Source organism: Corvus cornix, chromosome 1, assembly GCF_000738735.6.
Source record: "Corvus cornix cornix isolate S_Up_H32 chromosome 1, ASM73873v5, whole genome shotgun sequence".
In the NCBI taxonomy this organism is placed as follows: Eukaryota; Metazoa; Chordata; class Aves; order Passeriformes; family Corvidae; genus Corvus; species Corvus cornix.
In genome coordinates this window covers 107666644-107681661 of record NC_046332.1, presented here as the reverse complement: position 1 = coordinate 107681661, position 15018 = coordinate 107666644, and the positions used below count along the sequence as shown (strand labels likewise).

Here is a 15018-nt window from a genome sequence, read left to right as displayed (position 1 = left end):
TTATTTCTGTAAGTTAGTGGAGGAAGGCCAGCTATCAGGATTGGGATTCAATTCTACTAATGATGTCTGTGTCAAAAATTGGAAAGATTCCTTCCTAAATTAGGAGGACACCTTCATTGTGGCTTCTTTAGGACAGTCATTGAAAGAAAGTGTGTCAGGCATGGTTATCATCCACAGACATGCCAGCAGAAAAACTAATAAAACCTTATTAAATTTATGATGTGTGTGATGAATTTCACTTTGCTGGAAATTACAAATGCTTTAATCATTTTTAGTAAAGGAGGTGCATTCCTTTTGAGAGTTTTGTTATCCTCTTTTGACTTCCTTTACTCTGAAATTTCATCCTCGATGAAGAGGTTTTCAAGAACCATGTGGAAGAATAGCAATTTACCCTACTTAATATTCTCATTAGAATATGCATCTGTAGATTTCTTTCAATGTATTTTTTTGTTTCTCATAAATGTGTGTGGGTGCAGGGGATTATAAAAGCTGAGTTACGTTGTTTATATGTAAAAAGAAAAACACCTAAAATTTGTCAAAAGTAAGAAAATATGCTACAGGTGCAGCTTGAATTTAGCACTCTCTTGTACAACCTTTGCATATACAAAATATTCTGTAAGATCTCTCATTTATCTATTTGATGGATAAATTATAGGAAAAGAATGGGCATATTAGTTGATATATGTAAGTCTCATTTCCTTATAAAGGGAGACTTTAACAATTTACTTCCACCTGTCATCAGTTATAGATTATGTTTGGCAGCACACATCCATATGACTCATACCAGACTATATTTAGGATACTGAGGAAAATAGAGGTTATAACACTGTTGAGAATATCTTCACTGGAAACCAACATCCACTAGTTCTGTTGGGCTTTAATCAAGTAGTTTTAGCTAGGTCATGCAGTTTGTAGCTCTGTGTCTTATTTACCAACCACCATCGAAACTGTATTCTTTAGAGTTCATGATCTGTAATACCGGATCATCTCAAAACCATTAATTGAAATAATTTCTGTAGAAGTCCCTTTGACAAGGAGTGTTGAAGTTACATTTGAAGAATTAAAGCTCTTAGTTTCAGTCCTATAAAGAGGTGTAGACTGCAGGAGTTAGAAGATTTTACCTTGGATTCCAAAATTGCACAGACAGCTTCAGGTTTTTTCTTGCACAAATTGAAAGAATATGGCCTGATTTTTTTCTACACCTTTTTAGGTGTGTGACCTGATTCCAATCAGCTATGTTTAGGCTGCTCATTATGAAAAATTAGGGTTGTTTAAGGTAAGAATGTGTGAGGAGGAATAGCTGGGAAGTGCACAGGATTAGCAGCAGTCAGGCTAGTGAAAGCAAACAAGGACAAAAAAAAAATGAACATTGCAATTATAAGTCAGCCTCCAATCCTAGCTTCCACTCCACAGGCCCTTTTCCTTCCCAAAATGTTATCAACTCTCAGAGCTCATAATTTGTGGGTTAGGTTTTGCAAAAGCAATAGGAGAGGACAGGACTGCGTAGGGTCAGGCAAGGCAGGATGCACTGTCAGCTGTCTGCCGGCACCAGAAGGCTGATGAATCTTTGCAGTTTGTGGTTCTGCCCCATGTCCTGGAGGGGATGCACACTGTTGACATGGATCATCTGCCCATTCACACCCGCCTGGTTTGAAGTGAGGCTGGAGCAGATGTACAAAGTTTGCTTTGAATGTGGAACACGTTTGTCGCAGATCGAGCATTCACTGAATTTAAGAGCTGCCCAGTAAAGGCTCTCTAATGTGATTTTCAGAGGCTTGTAACTCAATGAAACCTTAATGAATACCCTTGGATTGAAAGCAATATAAAACCCCTTAGATTCCATGTACCAGTGCCAAAGTATTGTTAAGGGTTTTTAGAGGGAGAATGTAAAACTGGAAAAACATATTTCTCTTTCTCCCCATTTTCACTAATCCCTTCTTCTGAAATGATGTGATTTTTTTACAAGAAACTTCCTTTGAAGTGATTAAAAGCCCAAGGGAAAGAAATAATACGCACATTTCCAGTGCAGAAGGTTAATGTTAGCCTTTTTTATTTCTTTGTTGAGTCATTTTGTGTCTTTCTGACATATCAATTATATGTTATGTCACTGCAGATTGTTTTGTCAGGCCATCTACTTTCAGGTTACAGAAAGCTTTTGCAGTCTTTAAGCTAGGTAGTATTTTGTGCTATATTTTTTATCTCTTCTTGCTTCAGTGAGACTTTAAGTTAAGTAAGATTTTTTTTTGCTGTTTTAGAAGTACTGTTAATAATAGTGTTTAAAATAATAAAAATGTCAGTGGCATTAAGTTGTGACGCAGAATTGAAATCAGCCTTTATGGGAGATTATGCATGTCATTTAAAAAATATTTTCACAAGTTGCTCTCTAAAGTTGCCACTGCAGTTTTCAACACGGTTTGAGTAGAGCTGAATGTTGTATCCTTGTATAGAAAAGGATGGGCAGTGTGGAAGTGATGTCATGTATGTTTGCTGTAGAGGAAGGCAGTTTATAATTAAAATGGCTCAAATCCTGTTATATGTTGTGTGTGCAAAAGTCTTCTATAAAGTCCTTCCTAATTTGGGTCCACCCAGCACAACAAAGGCAGAAAGTGTTATTTCAAGATGTTTATCCTGTGGCTCTCTAAGCTGTTCAATTCTTGCGCTTGTTGTTACTTTATAAAACAGTGATACTGCAATAACCTTAGAAATATACACCTTGGTTACAGAACAAACATAGTATAAATTACAGTTCTTGACCCAGAGCTTACAGTTTCAGGTTTTATTAATATTCATTTTTTATTTCTTTTGTACTGGGAAAAAATCAACATCCAATTCCTATTTAATTCTTTAGGGCGTGACATTTCTGGGGGGAGCTGCAAGGGTGGAGGTTGAAGACTCAGCTAGTTTTTCTCCTCCATCTTCTCAGGTGTTCAGAGTTCTTTCTCTACCACAGTTCAGTTTGTTTCAAACCAAAATTAATTAGCATTAATCGATCCAGAAAAATAATCCTAAGGCTACATTTGTAGATAGCATATCCATTTTGTTGTATATTTTCACTTTCATTCCTCTGATTTCTCATACCAACCTCGTGTTTTGTGTCCTTTCCTTTCAATACCCTCATTTATGACTCTTTCATCTCTAAAAACAATCAGCTCTGTCCTAATTAATTAGCTGACACATAGGTGATAATAGAGTGCTGCTTCAGTGTACTGATTTTGTAGGTATTCAGAAGAAATAGAAGACTGTGTCTTCCGTAAAATTGCTTTGTTCTTTTTGTATATCCAAGCATTACAGTTTCTTATCTCAAAACATCACATTTCAAATCCTGAGTTGATTTTGTCAGTACTTTTGCCAGCCAAATAACTAAGATAACTGAATTTGGGTTGCACATCAGTTGTCATAGCTACCTGCAATATATCCCTGAATCTGCCTAGCTTTACCTCTAATGAGAAAGGGGTTACATTTTTCTCATAAAGCCTCCATAACTTTATTCAGCTGTGAATGACCTGTGAAATACTGTCAGACTGGTATGGTCTGTTGCAGAAATCATATGAGCTTCCTCTTTTAAAAAGTCAGGATCTAATCCTTTTTTCTTCACCCGTGGATAGGAGGTCAGCTCCCATCAAATAAAGTTTCAGAAAGACAGAGGCAAATCCAATTTTATGATCACCACTTTTCTGTCTCAACACTGTGCCCCCACAACATTAGACTGTGCTCAGTAGTTCCCACAGTTGATGGGACAAGCCTGTGATGTTTAGCAGTGCCAGGTCATGCTGATTATTTCAGCTTTGCCAATGACACTCTGTATATTTTTTTTCAAATTATTTTAACCATCTTGTGCATGAATTTGCGTGTTTTTTGTGAATATCCATTTATGGATCAGAAATACATTTATAAAATTTGGTTGAATTATTATGACATTTTGTTGATTTGGTGTAAGTTTTAGTTTTACTGTAGTTTTTACTTTTAGTTTACTGTAGTTCTGATAGTTACATAGTCCAAAGGTCTGTCCCATTCCTTAGAAAAGGGGGCTGGACAAACAACCTCAATTTCATGTAAATTTGTGTTAATAAGTATTTATCATTATATAGGCCAAGGCCCCTGAGTCAGATAATAGTGTCTTTGTGATGTGCGTTACACTACAGTGCTGGACACAAACTATTATCTTGTATTATTCAGCGTGTTCATTGAATGCATGGTTACCATTGATGTTGTAAAATCTGCTCCTGTTAGTCTGTGAACTGTTGCAGAAAACAAATCACAGTAACAAATTACTGTAACATTTACGTGCTGTTGTGTGGTGTTCAGTGGTAACACTGTGAAATGGGAGGTACCATTGCAGACTTCACACTGGTATGTTGGAACTTAAGCCCCCACGGACTGTTGGCTTTGTCTGCTTTGCCACCCCTCCCAGCTGGACTGACTGCTAGCCCTGCAGAGCCTGCTCAGCTCAGATATCCTCGGGTGACCCAGGAGCAACATTTGTGCCTTTTTCTGCCAGAAAAATACACCACCTTTATTGTACAATTTATCAAAGAACATCCTAGGAAAGATGTAAAAGTTGAAAGAATAAGAAGCCTGATTTGCTGTCTTTAGGAAGCTAAGCAATTCTTAAATCTTTAGAGAGGAGATATCACTTGTTCCTGATCCTTCTAGCACTTTGGAGGGATAGTCCCAAAAAGATGTATTCACAGTCGTGAACAAAGTAGATTTTTTGAGCTCTTGTGTTACATTAATTACATGATCAGTATATTCACACAGCAGAGCTACTGCTTAGAGATACTATATTCCACTGTCTTGCTCATATTCAGATAAGCTCTAACTTGCCAGAGATTTTTAATTTTTTTTTTTTCTGAATGAGAATATAACTAACAGATGTTTGTTTTTGGCTCCATTTCTACATTCTTTGAAAGCTGGAGAATTAAATTGCTGACATTCAGACAACACTAATTCACATATCCAGGGAGCCTAATTTGCCATCCCTGAGATTCTGATTCCTGGTGTTCATGGGTTTAAAAACCATTTCAGTGACACAATATAAGAATAGGCTGGGGAGTTTCAATGGTATGCTCCTGCTAAACATAATCACATTTTATAAACATCTGTGTCATTACTGGTGTGATTCATCTCTAAGCTGTATACAGCTGTGTTTGCAGTTTCAATTAACAGTCCTCTAATTTCATATCCATCTCATGTTGCTAATTTAGTTAATTTATTCATAATTAAGAGTATTCTATTTTCTATGAAGGTTTGTTAAGCTTAGTGCATTGTAAAAAATTTTAAAAACCCTAAGGCTGAGGCATTTTGGTTCTCACAATAGTCACATCAGAGCAAAAATGCCATTAATGTACCTAAAGGGGAAGACAACATATAAGGGACATTTTTTTCTTTTCTCAGTGTGGAATGAGAAGCCTTTGGAAGGTATTGGCTTTGTGTTTGAAAGCAAATGACAGTATGAATGTGCTCTTTTCTCCTCTTTTTTGCCCTTCTCCCTTTTGCCCAAAATCTAATGTAATTCTATGGTTTAAACTAATACAGTTGGGTTTAATACATAAAAAAAATGATACTTCTAAAAGGGTGTTACAAGAAGAGATATGTGGCGGACATGAATCATCCTACTTCATGCATTATTGTTCTCTAACATTTATATTTTAGAGTACAATGCATTTAAAAGGACCTGTGTGATTAAGAACTGTGAAATAACTTTGAAAAACTATGACTGAGACACACTCAGATGGAAGATAAGGACTGTCTTAGTAATTATCAAAAGAAGTGTTTGCATTTTTAGATTTTTTTTTTTTTTTTTTTTTTTTTTTTTTTGCATATTGGTACAAGAATATTGTGGGAAAAAATGGGTTAGAAATCCTAGAAACAAATCTCCAGTTATCCACAGTCTAATGATGTTCTACCATTTTTCCAGGATTGGTTATAACTCTCCAGTACTTTGTAAATACAGAGACACTGCCTTCTCTGCTATCTTTGCAAACCCTACAGGGATACTTATTCTAGGAAGTGTCTACAATATTAATGAGTTCTATGCATAAATGGTTCTCTTAAAAAAAAAAATTAGAAAAGTGAAAAAATGCCCTCATCTTTAGCATGAAGGGTATTTTGATATTTGTGTGTTAGTGACGAGGCGAGCAGAGTATTGAAAGTTCAGCATCCCTTTCTGGAAAAGAAAAGAGAAATACACGACAGTCTTCCTCTTTTGAAAAAATAAATAGTTGTTTGAGATAAGTATTAGTCTGAGTATTGCTGTAATTTGAAGTAAGCAGAGGGAAGTTGTACGGAAAACATTGAAATAGGGTGATCAATATGTCTCAAGCAGAGCTGCGGGTTTTCAATGACAGCTGCTGAATCCTTTATAGCTGAAAATCACAGTTGTCTGCTGCATTTTCCTTTAATCTTCCTCTGCCTACAATCTCCTTGATGCTCTTTTTAGTTTCTCTCATTGCTCTTTTTCTCCTTGAAGCTTCCTTTCTTCCTCTTCGTATAAGCTTCTCCTTGTCTGTCATACCACCTACAATCATGCCACTATTTATTAAGAAAAGGCTAGGAAGAAAATGATTAAACAAATAAATAGGGAACACAGCTAGGAAATTTATAATCCGAAATGAGTAGAAATGAGAGGGATAGAGGAAAAGTGCAATGTAAGGTGAGGTAGGCTTTTAGTCCTGGCAGTTGTATGAATCACAACCTTTTCCTAAGAAATCTCTTAAGATCAGAGTTAGTGAGAGATGCAGCCATGGTCCAAGCAGACCTCTAAAGCTATTCAGAGCAGCCAGTCTCATAATTTTATTTTCTTCTACTTGTCAAATGTTAATGCTGAAATGCAATATTCTGAAGACAATAAATTTTGAACCATTTCAACCTTTTAGCTGCACACTCTGTGTATTTAGCAAATAGAATGACAGTTGCTTGCTGTACAAATTCCAGGCTGCCCCACCTTTTTTTGATTAAAATGGTGATTAGGGTTAAAGGAGATTATAGCAATTTGCCAGGGTCCTGTTCCACTGCAAGCTCAGGGTAAGAGAGGATGATTCAAGTGCCTGCAGAAAGATAGATTATCACTGGTTGCTCAATTTCCAAGCTTCTATGGATTTTTACTCTCTTTGTTATTTGTGTAGATTCTCCAGATTTCACTATGCAAGAAAGAAAACACATTCATTTTTGATACACAAAAAAAAAGTTAATTATTTTTTTTCCCTCTAAGGAAAAAAATCTCTCATCGAAAGGGAGCACATAGTCCTTTTAAATTTTATTTTATTAATATCATACTCTGGAGGTTTGTTGCTTTTTCTTTTCCTTTTTCTTACTCTACATAAAATGATAGGGCAATTGTATCTTGTACTTCTCACACTAAGTTTAAACCCTGTGGAAGTCTGTAAACCTATGTGAATTTATATTTTAAAGAGAATTGCACTTGATTTTCTTATTTATCTAGAGAGATGCCTGTGCCACAAGTTGGAAACAAATATTCAGACCTTGAATCATCATCCTGCTTAAATTAAGTTTTTCAGGAAAAGGTTTGGAGGTTCAATTCTAAACCCTCAATTCCATGACGCTAGACATGGGATTCCCATCTGTGTTTTTCCCAAAACAGGATTTTATGCATGCCACATTACGAAAAATGTGGCCAGTTTTTTTCTTCTGCATACTTTTGCTGACAGAGAAGAAAATAAATATCTGTCATGAAAATGTTGGCACATTTTTGCATGTTCCAGCTTTGTGTCTTTAACACCAGGGGATAATCCCTTTTTGCCTGCTCCCACAACTCCTGAGGGACCTGCTTTTGCAGGGGGAACGGGGCTACCACGAGTGCTGTATCTCTGTGCTCACACTTGCTGCCAGATACAGAGTGAGCTGTTGAAATGACCAGTTCCCAATTTGGGTTCTGGCTGCCCCCATTGGTTTTGTCATCATTTGTTTTGCTATAGCATATGCCTGTTTTAATAGAGAAATCAGTGAAATTTGCAATAAATGTTATTCTTGAACTGTACTTCAGTTAATAATCTTCCAAAAACAGTAACTCTTCAAAGACTACTCTCTGATCTTAAGTAATGCAATGACAGACCTCCCAGCTATCTGAACATCTCTTTCTCTGGATCAGCCAACACCTAAAACATTGATGTTAAATGTTTACTTGTTATGTGAAACAGGCATGGTGATTTTGAGTCACTGTCACCTGGGAAATAGATCTGCATTTAACTGGCCAGCAAAACAAACCAGCCTGGGCCTGAGCAAGAAAAAATCAGTCAGAAAGGAAGTGGCATCATTCAGGCCACCAGAGATTTTCCAGTTATGAAAAAGCAATTTGTCCCTCTGAGAGGATGCCCACATCTGCTCCTGGATATAAGTGCAATAAGTGCTGTGTGCCTTACCTGTGCTGGTCCTGCTTACTTCAATGGAAGGCACATATAAAGTCAGCAGGATTTATCTCCCTGGTTCCTGGTCATGTCAATCTGTTACCCTTCACTTGTGGAAAATCTTCAAAGGTTCTTGGCCTGTTACACTACATGGAAAAGTCTGTGCAGATCTGAAAATCTAGATTTGTTTCTGAGGGGATTTTATGTGCTGTCTTCCCACTCCAAGGACTGTATAAATCCCATTAAAGCAGCAGCCTCTCAAACTACTTCACCAGGTTTTGGTTGTGGATTTTCTTTCTTTTTTGAATATTCGGATGCATAGGTGAACTTCTAGAATTTTAATTATATCTTTATCTGATGAGCTGCAGAAATGTAAAAGGAGTTTGGGTGAGATTTAATTTTAGATAGAAGCTTAATTAACTGTATTTGTAAAAACCAGTGCAGCTTTAATTAAATTTCTCTACACTAATTTAGTTATTTAATTGAAAATTTGTTGGGATAGTCCTTACAATTTGTAACTCTTCCTGTACAGGAATCTGCAATAACAGATCATAATAATAATTAAAAATAAAACCCAAACTGTATTTAAGTTTTTGCTAGATTTCTACTGGTTTTTTGCAAATAGCAGAAAGGGTTTTTTCTCCTAAATATTTATTTTGGTTCATGGATTTTGTAACAGGATTGGACATCTGAAAACACAACCTGTAAGTGGTGATTGAAGATATATTTTTCTCTTGTCATGTGTGTTGGGGTTGGTTTTCTTTTATCCCATGTCAGCTGTTGTCCCTTTTTCAATGTCATATCAGTGCTGGCTTGTACTACCACAAAACTGCCACCTGCAAGACTTTTCAGGTTTGGAGCGAGTTGTGATGCACAGGGAAAGTTGTCTGAGTTGTGGAACTGCAAGATTCTGTGCTATCAGAGGTATAAGAAGTAGGTGAGCAGGTCCAGCACTGGGAGCAGGAGTTAAGTTACGCACTTTAATCCTTGTGTAGCCTTCCATAGGCAACTGCACTTTTCCAGCACAGCCTGTGGCTTCTCTCCAGTTCCCCACTCTGCTGGGAGAGATAAAGAGAGACTGGAACACTGCACATCCTTAGAGGAGGGTGTGGAGGTATTTAAGTAAAACCTTGTACTGTGCATCTTCTCACATGAGATGAAGTCATGAGAAAAGGTTAAACATTTCTTTTCATAGTAAGGCTTCATTGACCTGAAGCAGAAATATATATGTTCTAATAAACATTACATAAAAATTAGAAGTAATTTCAACTTGTGTTTCATTTCTGAACCTACACTGATGATCACTTTCAGGGATAGCAATCCAAATTTCAAATAGTATCTGCTTTCCTCTACTTGAAACTGTTTCCACTGCCCTACATTTCCCTTAAAATTCAAAAATTAATTTCACTGATATTTTGCCAAAGAAACTATTACTTCCCAACACCTATTGCATGCATCAGCAGCATAAATGGTAATTTTATGTCCTTTTAGCACGGCTGGATATTTTCATTGCTTATTCTCATCTGATTCATTAGAGTTCCTTCAAATTTTTTTCTGTAGTGCACTGTTTCTAATCTGGACAACAAAATAGAAGGGGACTTCATGTCCTTCCAGTGTCATATCTGTCAAGTTACATATTTGCGACAGAGCATACAATCCTATTTGCTTGCCTTGAGATACCTTTCTTTCTGAGTTTATTTCACACTGCTTTGCTGCTGTACAACAGGTTGCTTGAAGTGAAGTTTGATTTCTATTTATTCTTTAACTGTTCAGTGAAATTAGCAGTAAGAGTGTAAATTTCCATGAAGATGTAGTGTAATACGTAAATCAGTAAGTTGGGTAGGAAGTTAGGCTTATGAATTCATGAGCCATTTTTCCCGATGGTAGGATGTGCTTCTAAATGAACCAAAATAACTTAATCAAAAGAAAGTCTGAAATATTGAACAACATCCTTATGATCTCAACCTACTTGGCCAACTTATAAGATGGGTGGTGGTGCTTCTGGGACAGTTGTGGTTTCAGTGTCTTTTTTAGCTGATGTAATGTCTGCAGACTGTTAGAGCCATAAAATTACAAATCCAGAAACTGGTGATAATTATTCTCCTTCCTAAAACTGTATGCACTTATTTTAAAGGCTGTTTGCTCTAACAGAGAGTTCACATTCTAATATTTTGTATTGTCTGGTAGGTATAGAACATATATATATGAGTGTCTTCTACAGTCAGATTCCAGGGACTGTATTTCTTCTATACCATTCCATCAAGAAGGTTTATCCTAACTAATTTCAAAGTCATGCATTATTAATTACTAGAATAAGGTCCATTTTGCAGCTCTCTTGGCAGTGTTTTGCTTATGGCCTCCATGGCCAGGTACATTTTAGCCACAGCACTAGTTCTTGAGCACAAAAGGAGATGCCCAGTTTAACATTTGTTAAACTTAAATGTCAACACACTGTCGAACCTCAGGAAGGTCAGGATTCAAAAGAAGCACCAAGTCTGCAAATTATTATGTAGCTTTGAAACACAGCTGAAGTCACATTACTTTGCCTTTCTACCAAGTATGAAGCAGGTATTCAGTTACAAATTATTGTGATGTGTGTTTTGCTTTGCCTTTAAAATAGTAGATAATATTCAAGTCTGATTACTCAGTAGTGTGCTTTGGGTTTACAAATTTTTACAGGCTCATGACAGCTCATAGTGTAGGAAATACAACTTCTAGAACATGACTTCCACTGTTCCCAATATTCTCTAGTTAATATATTCTGCTAACAAAAGGAAACCTGTAAATGGTTCATTCAGTCTGTGTTTATGATAGAAATGGTAGAATTCCTAAAGATTATGACAAGAACATTTTGAATATAAAATACTTTAACATACTGTAATACGAATCTATTAGGGAAGAAATGTTAGCTGCCAGTATAGGATTTTGTGAATGGTTTCCCAATTAATAAGAAAATCCCACTTCTGTTGTTAAACAATTTCAAGGGCTCGCAAAAGTGACAGAAAACTGGCAGGCAAAATGGTTTTGGTGATGTAGGAGTCGAGATTAGTAATGCATTTCCCAAGGGAGCAATGTTTGAACAAGTCCAAGGTTTAACTTAAAATTTCTAAGACTGGGGAAAAAAAGGGCTATACTAAAACTACATCTTTTGTCAGCCTAATTTACCTTTGAAGGTAATAATATAAACTCCTCACATTTCTGGTGTTTTTAATTCTGTTTTGAACCATAATGCACAAATGAATGATTATAATTCTGGACATCCCTCACTTCTCTAACTTAGTGGATGTAGTCATGCTGTACTGTAAAAGTGCGTAGTCAATGATACTGAATTTGTACTGGATCCGAGACAGGAAAAATGCTGGTCCTGGAGTGAATTAGTTCTCTAGAAGTGAATTTGTTTGTGTCTCCTTAACTCAGAGTATTTAACCTTATGCAAAGAGATGTGAAAAACAAACACAAAAAACCCCTGCCTGTTTTAAAACTGTGGTATTCCATCCATTGTATTCCAGAAGTCCTCCAGAGGTCTTTGGGCAGCTCAGATTTTTGCTGATTATAAAATGGCTTGACTAGAATGATGTGGAGTTTCTGCTGGTTTGATTGAAGGAAACACAGCTAAACTTTAATTCTGTACTTTTTAGATATTATTCTGTTCTTAAGCAGACCACAATTTTTTGTAAAGTTTTCGAACTATAGTTATAATTTAAGTACTGGGATGATTTTGGAAGGAAAGAGGCTGTTGTATATGTATACTCCTTCCCATATGTTTACGCACCCACATCAAAACGGATTTTCTGACAACAAGGGAAACAAAAATATGTTTGAGAGCTGACAAGCAGGTGTATAATTTATTCTTGCAGTACTAGGCTATCACAACAGACACACAGATGGTTATCTGGGAAAAAAACCCTGTGAAATGAATTTAAATCCAACAAGTACCTCTGTATAGACTTTGAAGGATTTACCAGTTTCATGGAAAGTATTTCAGGTAACAACAACAACAACAAGACAAGTTGCCATGATTTTTATTTTGAATCAATACAGAAACCAGGCCAATTTCCAATTTTTCTGTTTGAAAAGAAAAGTGAACAGGAGTGGGCAGAAAAGTAAATTTTTAAGAAGCCTGACCTGTAAATTGCTGCCATAACAGAGATTCTAATAACTTTTTTCAGCTTTACTTTTGGCCACACTTTTTAAAGAATATGGGGAACAATCTTGCTATGAGGCAGTTCAGGCAGTGCACTTTGGAAATCTGAAGGGTATAGAATCATAGAATGTTTTGAGTTGGAGGAGTTATTTGAAAATCATCTCCTCCAGACCCCCTGCAGTGAGCAGGGACATCTTCCACTAAATACAGCTGCTCAGAGCCCTGAAAAACCTGACCTTGAATGTTTCCAGGGATGGGGGGATGACTGCTAGGTGACAAAGGAAGAAAACACAGAAGGCAGGACAAGAAAAAATAGGACTCTCAAACTCTGAAGAGTAACTTAAAACACGCAGGATGTGATAGTATGAAGGAAACAACAGGAGCCCAAGCAGAACTTATTAGGAAATTGGTAGTGGTGAGGAGGAGAAGCAAAATGGGAGGTGAGGGAACTTACTGATATTGGAAGTGGGAGTCACAGCAGAAAGGAGTTATGTCTCTAAGTATTATATGCATTGCTTTGCAAATTTATCCTTCAAAAGAATCTGAACTATAAAGAAATCAGTACATTTTGCTCATATGAGCCTGTGAAGTTGTATTTTTCTTTAACCAAATTCTGCACCCTTAAGATACATGATCCTGCCAGTTGTTCTCTCATATGATAAACATTAACAGTACAAGATCTGTACTCTTGGTTTCTCAGCTGTTGCTTTTTTCTCCTTTTTTCCTCCCTGATTGTCATCATTGTTTTCTCTTGTACAAGACAAATGCTAAATAATAAGACAGTGAAATGACATGGACAGCTGAACTAGAAACACTCTGATAGAGTGTATTTCCTTGGGGAAATGCCATGGAATGGTCTACAAGGACATGTATTTCAAAATCAACTGTGGATGTTTTTCTCTAAAATACTTGTAGGCTTGGAAAGTCAAGTTTTATCATTCCCACTGCACCCTGGTCAGTTCCCCAGCTCTTCTACTGGTTTCTCAAACTGTAGTTTGGAAAGTTACTTTGGGATTTGTAGCTACCTTACAGCGTCATGTCTGCCACTGCTGGCAACTGTAGAGGATAAAAACTACCCAGTCAAAAGCAATTACAGATCATCAGAGTGGAATCTGGCTTCTGCAGCCAGAAAGCAGTTATGGACATACAACTGCAGGCCAGCTTTGCTATTCCAGCAGTATGTAATCAAAGCACTTGTTTGTTCAGAGGAATCTTACTGTACAGTGGAGTTACTGACTGAATAGTCTAAATAATGCCTTCTGTCTTAGGTTTGGTTGGATAAGAGTTTTGTTTTTTTCCTGAGACTGTGAGGGAAGACTATGGAGGTTGTGCAAAGACATTCAGGGTAGGAAAGACAAGACATAAGAGGGTCTGCAGAGAGTGAGTTCTAATGATAGAAAGAGAAGGAAAGGGAACTTCCTACAGAGAGATTTTATTTTTTTTAAGAGATAAATTTAAGTAGGAATAAGAGAATTAAAGTATGTAACTAAATTATATTAATAGGCAAAGAGTATGAGTAAAATTATAAATGGACTAACAAAATTTGTATGGCCAATTTCATCTACATAATACTAAAAATAAGGACTGACATTATTGATTCAGAATGGTCAGAGAATAGCTAACACACTAGGATGGAAAGATTTCAGACTTAAATGGCTCAACATCCAGAATTTTATTCCATGGGGTTTTCAATAAGTTAAAAAAGGTGAACACAAAAGCTCCCAGTCAAATCTTTGTATTTTCCATTTGTAAACTTCTGATTGTAAATTATTCCTTTCTAAATAAAGTTACACAAGACTCAGCGCAGCTTGAAATTCCTCTGTATATCTCATTCAAATGTATAAATTCATTGCAGTAAATGGTATATTGAACAAACATGATTTCAGTTGCTTTTTACAGATGATCTGATTATTTTTATTTGACACAATTTGTCAAAAAGCTTACATAAATTTATTTTTGCCTTCAGATTTCTTTAGAAATCCTAGCCATCCTGATGTATTCCTGTAGGTTGACCCTGGCTGGATGCCAGGTGCCCCCCTAAGCTGCTCTGTCAGTCACCTCCTCAGCAGGGAAAAGTGCAGTGGGTATTATAATGGCTCGTGGGTCAAAATAAAGACAAGGAGAAATCAGTCACTCCATCTTCTGTGAGAAGCTGCCAGAAGCTTCCCCCACGTCTGACAGAGCCAACACCAGCCAGCTCCAAGAGGGACCTGCCACTGTCATATACTGATGGTGTTGCCTTGGGTGGGTTTCTTACCTTCTATAACCCCTGAGAATAAATTTCAATCTCAGAAGTGTTAATTAAATTTTATATAAAAATATGTCATCTGATCTTCTAGCATTAGAAGCTTCAGTGTCAGTTTTGCTGAAGGAACCAAGTCTGTCCTTGTTTCTTAAGCTGTCCATATGGTTTTGAGATGCTCTTTCACTGCTTTTTAAAGGTATTTTATATAAATAATGAGGATGTTCATAGACATCACTCTTAAGTTTTATGAGTTATGAGACCATGTT

At 36.6% G+C, this 15018-nt stretch overlaps 1 protein-coding gene across 11 annotated transcripts in view; it reads left to right on the top strand.

Moving 5' to 3' along the window:
- Positions 1–15018, top strand: part of DMD (dystrophin) — a 1178400-nt gene that overhangs the window by 1021932 nt on the left and 141450 nt on the right. The window lies entirely within an intron of this gene.